Source organism: Canis lupus, chromosome 18 (genome assembly GCF_048164855.1).
Source record: "Canis lupus baileyi chromosome 18, mCanLup2.hap1, whole genome shotgun sequence".
Classification (NCBI taxonomy): domain Eukaryota; kingdom Metazoa; phylum Chordata; class Mammalia; order Carnivora; family Canidae; genus Canis; species Canis lupus.
This window is the reverse complement of record NC_132855.1, coordinates 17,180,689-17,195,374: the sequence shown is the minus strand read 5'-3', so window position 1 is coordinate 17,195,374 and position 14,686 is coordinate 17,180,689. Positions and strand designations below refer to the sequence as shown.

Here is a 14,686-nt window from a genome sequence, read left to right as displayed (position 1 = left end):
ATTCCAATCACTCACTACTCATTAATTTTCACCAAGCACCCCATCTCCACATGCATGCTTTCTCTCAAAAAATCCCAAGTGAGACTCTGCCAAGACTCTATTCCCCATCTGAACACATTACCTCCCTTTACACATTACAGGTACCTCTGACAAAGGCCAGGAAATGAAATGCTGAATAAACAAATTGGCTGAAAAATCAGAGTTGTTGTAAAATTGGCAGCAGTAAGATAAGCAAGCAGCAGAAACTGGCAGTGGTTAGATCATCAAACAGTAGTGTCAAAATGGCTAGGCTCAAGCTGGTCTCATCAGAACTTCCCAGTCTTGCGGGCAAAACCAGATGAAGGGCACGTTTTGTAGGACTGAGTCATAAAACCAAAGTCACAGAAAGTCTCCTCCATTTCACGAATGTCTCAGTTTTCTCATGTCTCTGCAAAGTTCTATCTATACTTTTAATAGTACTACCTGGTTTTACATATAGTGAATGTAGAATAAAATGGTGGTTAGACAGTCACTGAAAGATTATCATCCCTTATGTCAAGCACTCCACAGCAGTCTTCTTGTTCCTCCTCAGATACACAGAGTCCTTCTCCTTAGTTTGGATTTTCTCTCTCCTAAAATGATCTTCCTCAAACATGCAGAGAGATTTTTTTTTTTGTTTTTTGTTTTGTTTTGTTTTTTCCCCCTCATTGACTTTGGTCTCTACTCACATAGGCCTTCCCTAGTGCTCCTTTCTAAACTATCCCCAAATACTTTCTATCTCATTACCCTGCCTGGTTTTTCTTTCTGGGTCTTGATTTTTGGCACTCTGTTAAATGTTTATTATATATTTGTGTGTTATCTGTTGACTATTATCCGTTTCATGAGAGCAAGACTTTGTCTTGCCCACTGCTGTGTCACCAACATTTAAAATGATGCCTTGCACATAGGTTAAATACGTAGAAAATATTTTCTGAATGAACAAGCTAATAAATAAACTAAAGGGAAAGTCATTTAAGAAATAAAGAGAATGTATTTGCTCTGTGAAATGAAGTCTTGTCCACATATAGGTAGATCCTGCCCTCATATGGTATCATCAGGACTCTCTCTGCCCATCAGCTCTGCCCACCTCTCTGCTGGTTCTACTCTGGCAGACTCTTCCCTTCTGGTGGCCCCAGCACCCTATGGTTATATCGTGCAAAGTTACAAAATTCAGGGAGAAGGACATGCCAAGCCCCCAGTAGCACAGGCAGGATTTCAGGGCTCTAGGGCTCTCCTGAGCAATACCCCTGAACCAAATACTCTGACCAAGTTGTCAAAACATGGTAATTGTCCAGGTCTTGGTCACTTGTTTCCTCTTGGAGTCTGGAGTGGGATGTGTCCAATCAAGCCACCGGGATCAAGACTGGGAAAGGCAGCTCTCCAAAGAAAAATCAGGGTACTGATCCTAGAAGATGTGGAAAGGATACAGGAGTGTACTGTGCTCCTTCTGACTGAAAGAGAGAGAAAAATGAACAAATAAAAAGTTCTTTGCTGCTCAGTTACTGCTTAACTTCCGTTAAGTCCTCTCTCCCAGGAAACTAGTAGAAATAAAACAAAACCTTATTCCAAGTTAGGATCCTTGTCTTCTTTATGCTTTGTTGGCACCCCATAGGTGCTAACCAGAACAACCATGACACAGTAAGCTTTTAAAGATGCAAATGCTAAACACATGCTTGTGACTCAGGCACACGCAACTCTTAACTACTGCCTTTTCAAACATTCTTCTATGTTTTCAGGGACTAGTCAGGATCGTAGGGACAAACTGAATCTCCCACTCCCTGTCCTCTTCCCTGCTCTTTTCCTTCAAGGCACTTCTCGATTTCTAATACATTTTATGATTTATTTAATGTCTGAGTCCCTTCCATTTCACAGATTATAAATTCCAAGAGGACAGGGAGTTTTGTCCCTTTTTGTCCACTGGCCCATTCCCAGAGCCTAGAACTATGCCTGGCACGGAGGAAGCATTCCACAAATATTTGTCAAATAAATGAAAGGTGAGGGGTTAACGTCTGTGCTTTTTCTTTACTATCTCTCTGTATTCGATAGGTTACTATTTTTCCATCAGATATATTTTGTTCATTTTTCTCCTTCATATTCATTTCTTATAGTGTTTCTAGCTTCTATGTTGTTCAAAAGAACAGAACTGTTGCCTAAAGATGTGTTTGAATTATCTTCTTATATTGTTTGTAATTGAACCAACTTCATCAAAAAAGAAAAGAGAGAAGAAAAGAAATGGGTGCACACATAGTAGCCAAAAGCTAAGCACTGCAGTTTTAGGGCAGTTCTCACTGTGGTTTGTACCAGGGAAATGACCATTCCCTGGGATCAGAGGTTTTTTTTCTTAGTGCTTATCTGTCATTAACATAAATGTTTCCTGATCTACTTTGTCAGTTTAGTATTAGAGAAGGACAAAGAAAGGGGCTCCTGGGTGGCTCAATGGGTTAAGCAACTGACTATTTCAGCTCGGGTCCTGATCTCCAGGTGGTGAGATTGAGCCCCGGGTGTGGCTCTGTGCTGAGTGTAGATCCTGCTTAAGATTCTCTCTCTCCCACTCCCTCTGCCCTTGCCCCCTGCTTGTGCTCTCTCACTATCTCTAAGAAATACATACATATATACATACATGAGAAATAGATAAGGGGAAAGAAGAATGGGATTCATTTTTAACTTATAAAACTTAGGTATATAAAAAAAAAACTTAGGTATATAAATCAAATTTTTAAAAAATATGGCCAGTGACTAGTTGTACCTTTCTCAAAGATCCCAACATTTGAACTTGACAACCTAGTAGAATCTGCCCATCTTGCATATTTTTTGCTCTGCAGGCCCAAATTAGAAGTGGTGTTCCCTTTACCTTACTCTTTTTTTTCTAATTTATGACACTTTTTTTTTTTTATCCTTCTGTAATCCCTTGTGTCTCTCTCTAAAAGCCTGGAATGCTGTATACTTTGCAACAAGGAAAGTTACATAGCATGCTTCATTTTTCTCTTTGTCATGGATGCCAGATTAGAATCACTGACTCGTGATTAGAGTTTGTTAATTTATACACAAGCACAATTGTAGTCTCCTTTTTTCTGTAATTTTAATTTTCTACTTCTATTTTACTTACTTTTTATTTTAATTTTGGCTATGTTATACTCAGGAGCTTTTATGGAAAGAAACAAGTTATAAATAAGCCAATTAAAATTTTAGGGTATGTTTATTTGCTGACCGCTGTAATATTGATTAAGGGTGGTGTGGAGAATTCAAGCAAAATAAGAGTAAGACTTCATATTATTCTTGAAGAGTTTATAGTAATATTTGTGAGTGGGATTAGTGTGGACCCAAGCAGGCTGGATATGTTCTGCATCATTCCCTGTTCTGGGATTGCAGAGGTCATGACGGCTGTTAGCTACTCAGAAAGTAGCTTACGATCTTTTCACATATGAGAAGCTCTTTCAAATGTCAAAAGATGCTGTAGACTGTATCACCCAGGATGGGCTATGCTGTGTGGTAACAACAACTTCAAAATGTCATTGACGTCAAACCACCAATTTTCTTTCTGGATCATACTACTATCCACTCTAAACCAACTGGGGCCTCTGATCATCCTAGTTACTCTGACAGCCAAGCTGATGGAGTGGCCATCACCCCTGATCACAGAAGCAGAGGGAAGAGCAGAACACTGGAAGGTCTCCCACTGACAATTAAAGCCTGGCTCAGAAGTGACAGTCATCACTTGTATTCACAACACATTCACCAGAACTAGTCATATGATACCTCCCAACTACAAGGGGGCCAAGATATACAACATTTGCATGGGCTCAGAAGGAGGAGAGAACCAGAAATATTGGGTAAATGACACTAATGACTATGCAGATATACCTACACAACGGCAGTTGTCAATTTTTAATATTTGTTGCTTGAGTAAATGCATAATGATAAAAAGTTGCTATGAATTTGAGTAAGACTTTAAAATTTTGTATTACATTAATATTAATATCTAAGTAAGTATAATAAGACTGAGACATTTTTATCTTAAGGCTAAGCCTAGGAAAAATTAGAGATAACACCAGGATTATTTCTGGGGAGTTCACTTTGGGCAAATAGCCTGATGATTATGTAAGGACAATGGTGGGAATGTGGAGGACAGGAGTGTTGGCTGGTGAGGAGGACACTAGTCTCCATAACACAGAGAAGTTTGAAGTTTGGGAGGCAGTGCAAGAGGATGAAAAGGAGAAAAAGGAGTGCAGGAAAGCAGGAGGGGGAGAGAGAATGAGAGAAAGAGAGACTGAGAGAGAGAGAGAGAGAGAGAGAGAAGACTAGCAAATAGGAAGAATTATTTGAACTCTGGAATGACCCTTCCTTGGAACTTTCTCCACCCCTCCACAGAATTCAATAGCTTAGTGAGCTCAGAAATGCTTGATATGAGTGGATTTTGGATGTGAACACTAGAGAAGGCGGTAGGTTTCAAACTGGGTTGAAGCAGTAAATATCTTCAACAGTAAGGATGCAAAAAAGACTGGATACTGTAAGCTGCTCAGAAATTTGCAGAAGTCTTGAAAAGGGCCTGGTCATAAACTATTGATTTCATGTCACTCTTGAATGTTCGGAGCTGACATTTTTGTTAACTCACACTATTATTAAGTAATACTATTTTAAAATTTCCTTAAATAATCAACCTGTACACTGACTTATTTAATGATATTTACTGATTACAAACAAGACAATAAATCATACAATAAGCAAGGTTCATGTCACCTCAGGAGGAGCAGACATTAAACAGACACATATGGAAATAAACTTATTATTCAGCCCACAACAATACTCAATGGTTATAGATTAATAGACTCCCTATGGATTGTAGGGCCTGTGGATTGAAAACTATAATTCCAGGAATTTAGGCTATTCTTTAACAAGCCTGACATGGGAAGAATGAAAGACCCCTACACCAAATTCAGTGCTTCTAGTTTTGAGAGCACTCTAAAGGATTTCTTAATTTCAGTGCCATAAACAATTCATACCAGATGGTTAGCCAGTATATTAAAGGGAAGAAATTACATTGGAGGAATGAAAGATAGTATGTCAATTAGAAAGAGACTTTAAAATAAATACTTAAAAAAATAGTTAAAGAGATCATGGGATGCATAAGGCAAATTTTAGATTATATGAAAAAAACAACAGGCAAGTTTGAATAAGAAACAGATGGAAATTCTAGAGACAAAAATATGGTCATTGAAAAAGAATTTAAAAATATTCAATAGCTAGATTCGAAAAGAGCTTACATACAGTTGAATGTGGACTTAGTGAAATGAAATATGGATCTGAGAAAATAAATCAAATGCAGCTCAGAAAGGAAACAAGAGGCTTAAATATGAAGGAGAAGGTAAGAGCCATGGAGAAATGAAAGGGTTCAATTTATAGAATAGTAGTTCCACAGGGCAACACTCCAGGACATAGGTTAGAGCCACAGTGAAATAAGTTATGACTGATAATGTTCCATAATTGAAGAAACACATGAGCTCTCAGAGTGAAGAAACATACAGAGTCCTAAAAAGGATAAGTAAAAACAAATTCTCATTGATTTGCATCACAGTCAAGCTGGAGAAAACCTAGGAAAATGAGAAAATTTTACAGGCTACCAGAGAGAAAAGGAGGTCTGTAAAGAAATCATCATCAGAATTATTGCAGACTTCTCATCAGCAACAATAGATGTTATAGGACAATAGAATAGCATCTCCGTTGTACCATGAGGAAACAGTTACAAGGAAATAACTGTTGGTGTAGAATTCCATGCTTATCTAAACTGTGGTCCCACAAAGTGAGAGCAAAATCAGATATTTTCAGTAGCTTACTAAGTGCATGCACTATCCGTGGACCCTCCTTTTATAGAATTATTAAAGATTACTCTTCAGCAAGAATGAAAATGAACCCAAAAGCAAGGTGTTGGGATGCAATCAACAATAATCTGAAGGAAAGGAAAGACTGAAAATACAGTTAAGTATAGAATATTTAAAATAGATTTTACTTATTTATTCATGAGAGACACAGAGAGGGAGAGAGAGGCAGACACAGGCAGAGGGAGAAACAGGCTCTATGCAGGGAGCCCAATGCGGGACTCGATCCTGGGACTCCAAGGTCATGCCCTGGGCCAAAGGCAGGCGCTAAACCACTGAGCCAACCAGGGATCCCCCTAAGTATAGAATTTAAGCAGTTTTTAAAACACAGAAGAAGTTGGCAGAAAGGCATTGATAAAGATAAAAGCTGAATATAATAAAATAGTAAACAAGGAACAGTGGAAAAGAAAAATAAAACAAAAAAATTTAAACTACAAAGGAAAGTAAAGTAAATATGTGACATATTTTAAATCAGAAGAGGAAGAAGCAGGAGAAGAGGAGAAGACTCAAGCAAATAATCAAAACCAATCGGAAAGTTCATTAGATGAGTATCTGCCGTTAAAAGCCACATAGTGATCTAGGTTTCCAGGAATATAATGTTCCTAAATCACTTGACTATCCCCGGTTAGATGAAGGGATGGAAAACTTCCTAAACCATTTTCAGAAGCTCATGTAACAAAAATATTAAAATTTGATAAAAATAAATCTAACATGAACACTAGAGAGTGAATACACTTGTTAATATCAATGTTAGCAATTATAAATAAAGTATTTCCAAAGTGAATAGAGTAGTCTATCAAAATAATAATACATCATAGTTAGATAGGCTTTGTTCTAGAAGGAATAGCTTAATGTTAGGATCTCCATTCATTAAATCAATAGATCAAAGAAAACAACATATAATCATAACAATAGATGCTGTATATAACCATTTAAAATATTTAACACCTATCACTGATTTAAAAATCCAAGAAAACGGAAAATACTGGGAAACTTCTTTTACCTTGTGAAGAATATTTATTCAAAACAGTATCTCACAGTACATGGTGGCATTCCCATTAAAATCAAGATTAAGCAAAAATTCTTACTATTTCTACTATTAATGAGCATTTTTGTGAAGTATAGCCAATGCAATAGATATGAAACAGAAGTCAACAGAAGTCTTATAAGGGAAGATATGGAATAATCATTACTTATAGATGATGTGACCTTCTATCAAAAGCATTAATGAGACTGTTCTGAACTAATTTATTTAATAATGTACAAGCTAAAAAATTAAATAAAACAATTTTTCTCTATGCCATTGATCATCAGTAGAAAATACCTTGGAAAAATGGTTGTGCTTCAAATAGCGGAAATAAAAAGTACGTAGGGAAAGCACTAACACAGAATGTTTCATATCTATATGGGGAAAAAAAATCCCACCTGAATTGGATTTACTTCTCTGAGGTACATGAAGCAAGTAGGAAAGCCTTAATATTATAAGATGGAAAATCTCACTCAAATTAAGGTATATGTTTGCCACAACTTCAAATGAAAATCTATAAGATTTCTGGAAGTGACAGGTGGATCTGATTAATAAAATGCTATTTAAAATAGCATAAAAGAATAAATAAGTACTGGCTGTCAATAGTATTTTGGTGGTATGCAGTAATATACAATATCTCACTAATCCTCTTGAAATTTTAGGTTTAAACTTAGACCTAGAAAGGTTGATTAATTTTCAAAGGGCCACACCACTGGGTGGAATTGGTACTCCAACATGGGTCTGAAGGTCTTACTTCAGAAACTGAGATTTTTAATATCCATGTTATATATTACAAGTGCAACAGCCATTTAAATTTCTTGTATTACAAAACATGTCTAGAGCTTATTTGAGGAAGAAGCAGTTTCCACTATGTTACTCACATTCCATTTAAAGCCTATTCAAAAAGGGATACTCAAAGTCTTTCTTTACCTACGCTTAAAATAGTAGTCTATGGAAAGCTGTTCAGGATATATGGTTAAGTGAAAAAAACAAAACAAAATAAAACACACATTGCAAAGCAGAATGATCCACTTTTGTTCAAAAAATATCCTTTTATGTCCATATATCTGTGTGTGTGTGTGTATGGCAGGATATTAATATACATAAATGTATATGATAGGGTATTTATATATATAAAATATCCTCTTATATCCATATATGTGTGTGTGTGTATGGCAGGATATTAATACCCATAATGTATATGGTAGGACATTTATCTATATAAAATATCCTTTTATATATATGGTAGGATATTAATACCCTAAAATATTAGCAGTGGCTAAACTCAGAATAATTTTTATTCTTTTTGTTTGTCTGTATTTTCTCCAGTCAGTTCTTTTAAAAGTTCTAACATTCCCCCCTCCCCTGAAAACCTCAGCTCTTGTGAAGCTGAAAAACAGGAAGCTAGATTTGTTCCCCAATTCAGGTTCATAGTGAAAAATTAAGCCAGGATTTTTTTTTTTATCTGCAGCCTAAATAAAGCTAGTCATATTAATAGTTATTTTGAGGAAAACGGTCAAGGTCAATTGGCTTGACCTTTAGCCATCATTGAAGTGCAAGGTGGAAAGAAACAATGATTTTCGTATGGTCATCAGGTGACATGGCACCACGCATTTATTTCAGAAATGGGTCCTGTCCACAGGCGAGGCTCTGAGGACAAATCCTGGTAACATCAGAATGCTGTCCTGCTTGGGCAGGTGGCCCAGCCCCTCCCACGCTCCTTTTGCGGATGCCCGCTGGCTGGGGCGCGAAGGGACGCAGAACAGCTCCACTAACAAGCAGCCTTCCTTCCAGAGACATGTGCCTGGTTGTTCCAGAATGCCCAGTGATTCTTGTTGTCACCATGTGGCTCTCCATGTTAACACGCATCTTAGCAAGACCTTAAAATCCCGACTTCGGAGCAGCTACATTTCAGCTCACTCTCAGTATTTTCCTTTTTGTTTGTTAGCTATAAAACCGAACAAATGGGACTGAGGGATGATGGCACGGCTCCAAATCAGAGTGAAACGCATCCCGAGTTGGCCCTTTGCCCAAAGGTATAATTTTCAGCTGTGAGTTGCCCTTAATTCTGAAAATCATCTTTGTAGCTTCAGATTTTCCAGCGGAGTAGAAGCATTGTGTCTGCTGTCCAGGCAACCAGCCTTCAAACACAAAAACAAAAACAATATTTTGCTTTCTCTTTGCATCGAATCAGACTTCTTTAGCTAGAGGATTCAACACATGAAGAATATTCCAGTGTAAATGCTGTAAATATTCTGTGCTTGCAGGCCATAAATAACAGCCTGCTGATTTCCTTAGGTTATTTGATCTTGGAACAGATCATTCTTCCGAGTTTGATACCTGAGATATTTTAAAACTAGATTTTTCTGCCTTTATGAATAGTAAAAGTACTTAGCATTGGTTTCAATTATGTTGGGGTAAACAACAAATTATCCTGTGATTAAGGGTAACAATTGACAATATGTGTATTTAGTAAACACAAATGCCAGTATGTACAACACGTCAACAGTATGCCAGGGCTCTGTATACTATAACACTAGTGAGCAGAAGGACTCTTCAAACAGCAAGTTGATATTTGTTTTTATTGTTCAATAAATAAAGTCTTTTTATATGTCTCAAACTCCATCAGGCAAAGGACTTGTGTCCTATATATCTTATATCCCCCAAATTGAAGAGCAAATGTACACAAAGAGAATTACATGACCTTTCTTAGTTTTGCAACAAATACATACCAAGTTTTCTAATACCCAAGTAAAACAATTAAACCTTCTCAGAATACACAGTAACTGCCAACAGTCTGACACTTATTTGCTGCATGTACCAAAGCAAGCTCTCTGAGATTCAATTTTCTTATCAAAAAACATACAGAACTCTTCTTTCTCTTTTTGGCAAGGCTGTTGTGGGAGCCATGAGATAATCATGTGAATAGGTCTAGCACAGGACCTGACAAAATTTAAGAGTTTAATTACTGTTTTTTTTTTCTTCAGATTATGGAACGAGTATAAGCTTATTATAGAAAATTGAAAAAAAATGAAAGTATAAAAAAATCACCGCTGTCACATCACCTCGTTTTTTTTTCTGGCCCTTTTTCTATCATAGTTTTTGTAGTTGAGGTAATGCTCACTATAAAATTTTACATTCTGCCTTAATTCAATTTACTTTATAACATCAGCATTCTCTCGTGTTATTACAAGCTCTTCGTAAACAACAGTTTTAGTGTCTGCATGGTATTCCATCCTGTCATTTACTAGCCATTTCTCTATTATCGTGTAGGTTGTTTTTAGTGTTTTGTATGGTAGACAGTGCCATGATAAACACCTTTGTTTCTAACTTTTGTATTTCAGATGATTCCCTCAGAATTGGATATATTTCTCCCATCTGTTCTTTGTTCCATATTTCCACCTTTTCTGCCTTCTTTTGATTAATGATTTTTTATGATTCCATTTTATCTGTTTTATTGGCTCATTTACTATACTTCTGTTTGTTTTAGTGGTTGCTTTAGTATTTATAGTATACATCTTTAACTTAGCACAGTCTACCTTCAAGTAAATATTATGTTACTTTATATATAGAATAAGAACTTTACAATTGTATATATTTACCTCTCCCTCCTCTCCTGTGTGCTATATTTGTTTTATACCTTTCTTATATCCAGGTTATAAATATTATGATGCATTGTCTTTATTTTTTGCTCTAAACAATAAAGTGTCTTTTAGAGATATTTTATATAAGTAACAATAAATAGTTTATATTTAGTCACATATTTACTATTTCTGATGCTCTTTACTCCTTTGTGTAGCTCCAGATTTCCACTGGATCTCATTGATCATTTTCCTTCTGCCTAAAGGTCTTCCTTTCAGATTTCTAGTAGTGCAGATCTGAGGATGATGATTTCTCAGTTTTTGTATGTCTGCAGAAGCCTTTATTTCTCCCTTCACTATTGGCAGATTTTTTTTTTTAGCTGGGTATAGAATTCCAGATTGACAGTTTTTTTCCTTGCAGTATGTTAAAAACATTGTTCTACTGACTCTGGTTTGCATTGTTTCTGACAAGACATTTGGTGTCATTCTTATCTATTTTATTCTATATTTTGTGAGTTTTTCTCCTACTCTTTATATTTCTTTTTCTTTGGTTTCAGGCAGTTTGAATATGATATCACTTGATGTAGTTTTCTTCAGGTTTCTGGTGCCTGGGATTTTCTGAGCTTCTTGGGCTCCTTTGAAGAAAAGAGGATAAATCACACCAACCTTTTGCCTAGCAAAATACTTTGCACCCAGTAGGCATGCAGTGATGGTGGAAGGAATTATGGATGAATAGGATCTTGAGCATACTGATAATACTATTAATTGTAAGATAAAGGCAATACTTCTAGGTACACACATAGAAAAAAAGAGAAAGAGAGAGAACACATAATTTAGCTAAAAGTGAATACTGGAAAATCTGCATATTTACATAAATATTATTGAGTAGCTTTGATTCAATGAAATATCCATTTTATTGGGAGAGAGCAATATATTAGGTTTTTGGCAGAAATGGGATATGATGAGTCATGAATTTAGTGAAGACATTGGGAAGAATGTTAAGTAAGGAGCCTGGTGCATGTTTACATGCTTCAGGCTATAAACTTTGTGTGAACCCAGAACACAGATAAAGTTTGGGGCAGTGCAGCAGATGCAGCTAACACTGATATTCTGTAGGCATCATTTCCTATCTCAATTCTAGAACACTGACCCATAACCATGATATTACAATGGACAGAACCATGTACAAATGAATTAGATAGTCATTAGTGATAGAGAAACACGTAATCTTCCTGCTTTGTCTTGGGAAAACGTCTTGGGAGTCATCAGCAGGGTGGTAATGTGCAAAGGAGAAAAGACAAAGACAAGAGCATGAGATTGGTCTTGGGTCAGAAATAAAGAGATTTTACTGGATAGGCAAGCATGTGAACTCGTTGATTCCATAGTGATTTGTTTCTCTGAATGTATTGTTCTCTAAGTGTTTGTTTTTCCTGATGGTATCACAGTCAATGTTTTCATGAATTCAGATCTCCTCCTTGGTTCTTTCACTGGCCATAACTGATTAAAAGCAAATACCAGGCTTGAGAGATAGTAAGGGCTCATACTTCTTGTGTGGCAGATTTTAAGGATTGGATTGGGGGTCTAGAAATTTTGATAGTTTGCTATCTTGGTGGTTGGTTTCATCCTTTACTGCTAAGGGGCCGAGACAGCAAGAAGGGAGCTAACAAATCTTTTATACATAGAAAGTAATTATAAATACTCAAATAATATTTATGTAGTGACAAGCATGACAATTGATTAATTTTAGTATAAAGACTAAATACTTCACTGTTTGAATGATAGCATTGACATTTCTGCTGCTTTAAGTAACATATGATGAGAATATATACAAAGAAGATAAATATATAACTCTGGTAGAAAAAAATAGAACAGACATAGAAGCTGGGGCACGTCTCTTTCAATCAAATATTTCAGTCAGTATACAGTTGTGTATATATTTGTTTAAATGTAATTGAGAGTAGAAAGATCATTATCTATTTCATTCAGAAGGTGCTATTTTTGCAACCCAAATATCAAGAAAATAATTTTTTAATATATATAAACCAAATCCAGTTTTAATATATATGAACCAAATCCACTTAGTTTAGTTATGTTGCCCTTGTTAACATGGGCAAAATAACAAGTGCCCATGTTATTTTAATGCATTAAGATTTGATAAAATAAGACTTCTCTTGCTATTATATGATTAAGTCATTATGTGAACTTTTATTTGTTGCCTTGATCTCAATAAAATGCCCCAATGAAACAATAAGCATTTTATCTCAAAAATCAAGTTCATTAATTTCCTTTTTATTTTAAACATCTTACAAAGTATCTGAGATTCAAGAGGGGCAGAATAGTTACGGTATTCAGGAAGCCTCAAATCTACCATGAACATTTATCTTTTTAAAAAGTGGCCCTATGTATCACTATAACTGATAGAAGACAGGTTGGATATACTTACAACTGATTAGACTGGTGATTAGTGTGTTAGCCACAAGGAAATGTATAAAAGCATATAACTTTAGATGAAAAATTAAAGGTTGATCAACTTTGAATTGGCTTGCATTCAAACTCTGCTAGGTATTGGATAATGCAAACCCATCCCATCAGGTCTTCTTTTGAAAGGCTTAAACACCCTGTAATTTGAAAGAAATTAAAACTAGTCTGCATCCTGAGAAACTCTGAAATATATTTTCAGGTCCTCTGCTCTGTGCTTTCTATCTCAGCCTGGGAAGCAAAAGGACATAACTGCAGAGGCCCTGTTCTATGCCAGTACATATTCTTGGATATGCTTAAAAATAATTCCTTATTATTAAAGGTAGTCGTAGTATATTTTCCAACACCTGAGAGCATGGCAAATAAACCTAACTTAATCAATATACTTATTTGCCTCTTGGTAAACCCTATCTAGCAATATTTGTATAGGCTTCCTAAATAAGAAGTAGTCATTAATGATTTAACATAAATATAAATTTATATTTATTATATAAATATAACATAAACTGGAATTTATATTTATTATAATGTATATACGGAAACTTCTTGAAAATAGTTAAGTTAATTTGCCAGGAACCAAGAGCAATAATTATAGTAGGAAAAAGATAAAGGTATTCCCTGTTAAATTAAAAAAATTACAAGATGCCCATCATCATCATTATTCTTAAATATTCTGAAGGTTCAGGCAAATGTCACAATATGAGAAAACAAAATGAGCAGTATGTAAATATTGAAATACAGGAAGAACTCTTATTAACCATTGATATGATTGATTGTATACCTACAAAAGACAAGAGCATCAGTTATAAAACTATTAATAGAACTAAAAGAACTTATTAGATTGCAGGAGCACAGGAAACACACACAGAATCAGTAGTGTTCCCATTTGCTAGCTACAATTGGCAAAAAATTGAAGAAATGAAGAAATAAGGTCTCACTCAATGACTACAGAAACTATAAAGTACTTGGGAATATATTTAATAAAAAATCTACATAAAGAGAAATGTAGTGGAGTCATATCATATGCCTATCAATCATATACAAATTAAATTAAACTTCATGCTACACATGCTTCTTTTTAAAGATATGTATATTTCATACAATAAAGCTCCCAACTACAGGCCAAGTCCTTTCCTGGGTGTTTAACTTGAGAAACAGCAATCTGTTTCAATCCTAGAGGAAAAGCTGACTATGTTGTATTTATTGTAAGATATTACATCTGTGTATTGTTCTTCAGGGTCAATTAAAAGGATTTTCTTTTTTTTTTTTTTTAATTAAAAGGATTTTCAAGAATAATTTTGACCATAAGCAATTGTCACCTTGATGCTGGTTTTGGAAATCAATCCTTATATAAAATGAATCTCCACCATGGTACGTGGCTTTTCTGAAGGACATAGAGCAAGGCCAGGATAAATGGAGCCCGGGGTGCAATATTATTAAACATTTGGTTTTCTAATATCAAAATAAAATGTGAAGAAAAGTCAAAAGAAGCAGAAAACAGTCAAACTATGTTCCTTTACCCAAGTCATTTCTAAAGACATCCTAAGACAGAATGATTACAACTGCCAGACCTCTGCCCTTCTTTTCTTGTGTTCATCTTGGCTAATTGAGTTAGAGAATCTCCATTGTTTAGAAAACATGTCTGCTTCCAGACTGAGACAAGTCACTACGTTACAGTGTGAATAAGACTTCAGGTGGTAAAAATGAAC

General features: G+C 35.5%; 1 long non-coding RNA gene across 11 annotated transcripts in view; it reads right to left on the bottom strand.

Annotated features, from left to right (window-relative positions):
* The window catches only part of LOC140608728 (uncharacterized), a 55,508-nt gene that overhangs the window by 26,332 nt on the left and 14,490 nt on the right, over positions 1-14,686 (bottom strand). For 4 of the 11 annotated variants that reach the window (XR_012010697.1, XR_012010698.1, XR_012010695.1 and 1 more), the window contains exon 5: positions 12,943-13,117. The exons of 1 other annotated variant lie outside the window; for it this stretch is intronic. This is a non-coding gene — a long non-coding RNA (uncharacterized lncRNA). Of the gene's footprint in view, positions 1-989; positions 1,470-8,502; positions 9,060-10,686; positions 11,135-12,942; positions 13,118-14,686 lie in introns of those variants that run through there. 6 more of the 11 variants (XR_012010701.1, XR_012010702.1, XR_012010703.1 and 3 more) reach the window with 6 other exon arrangements.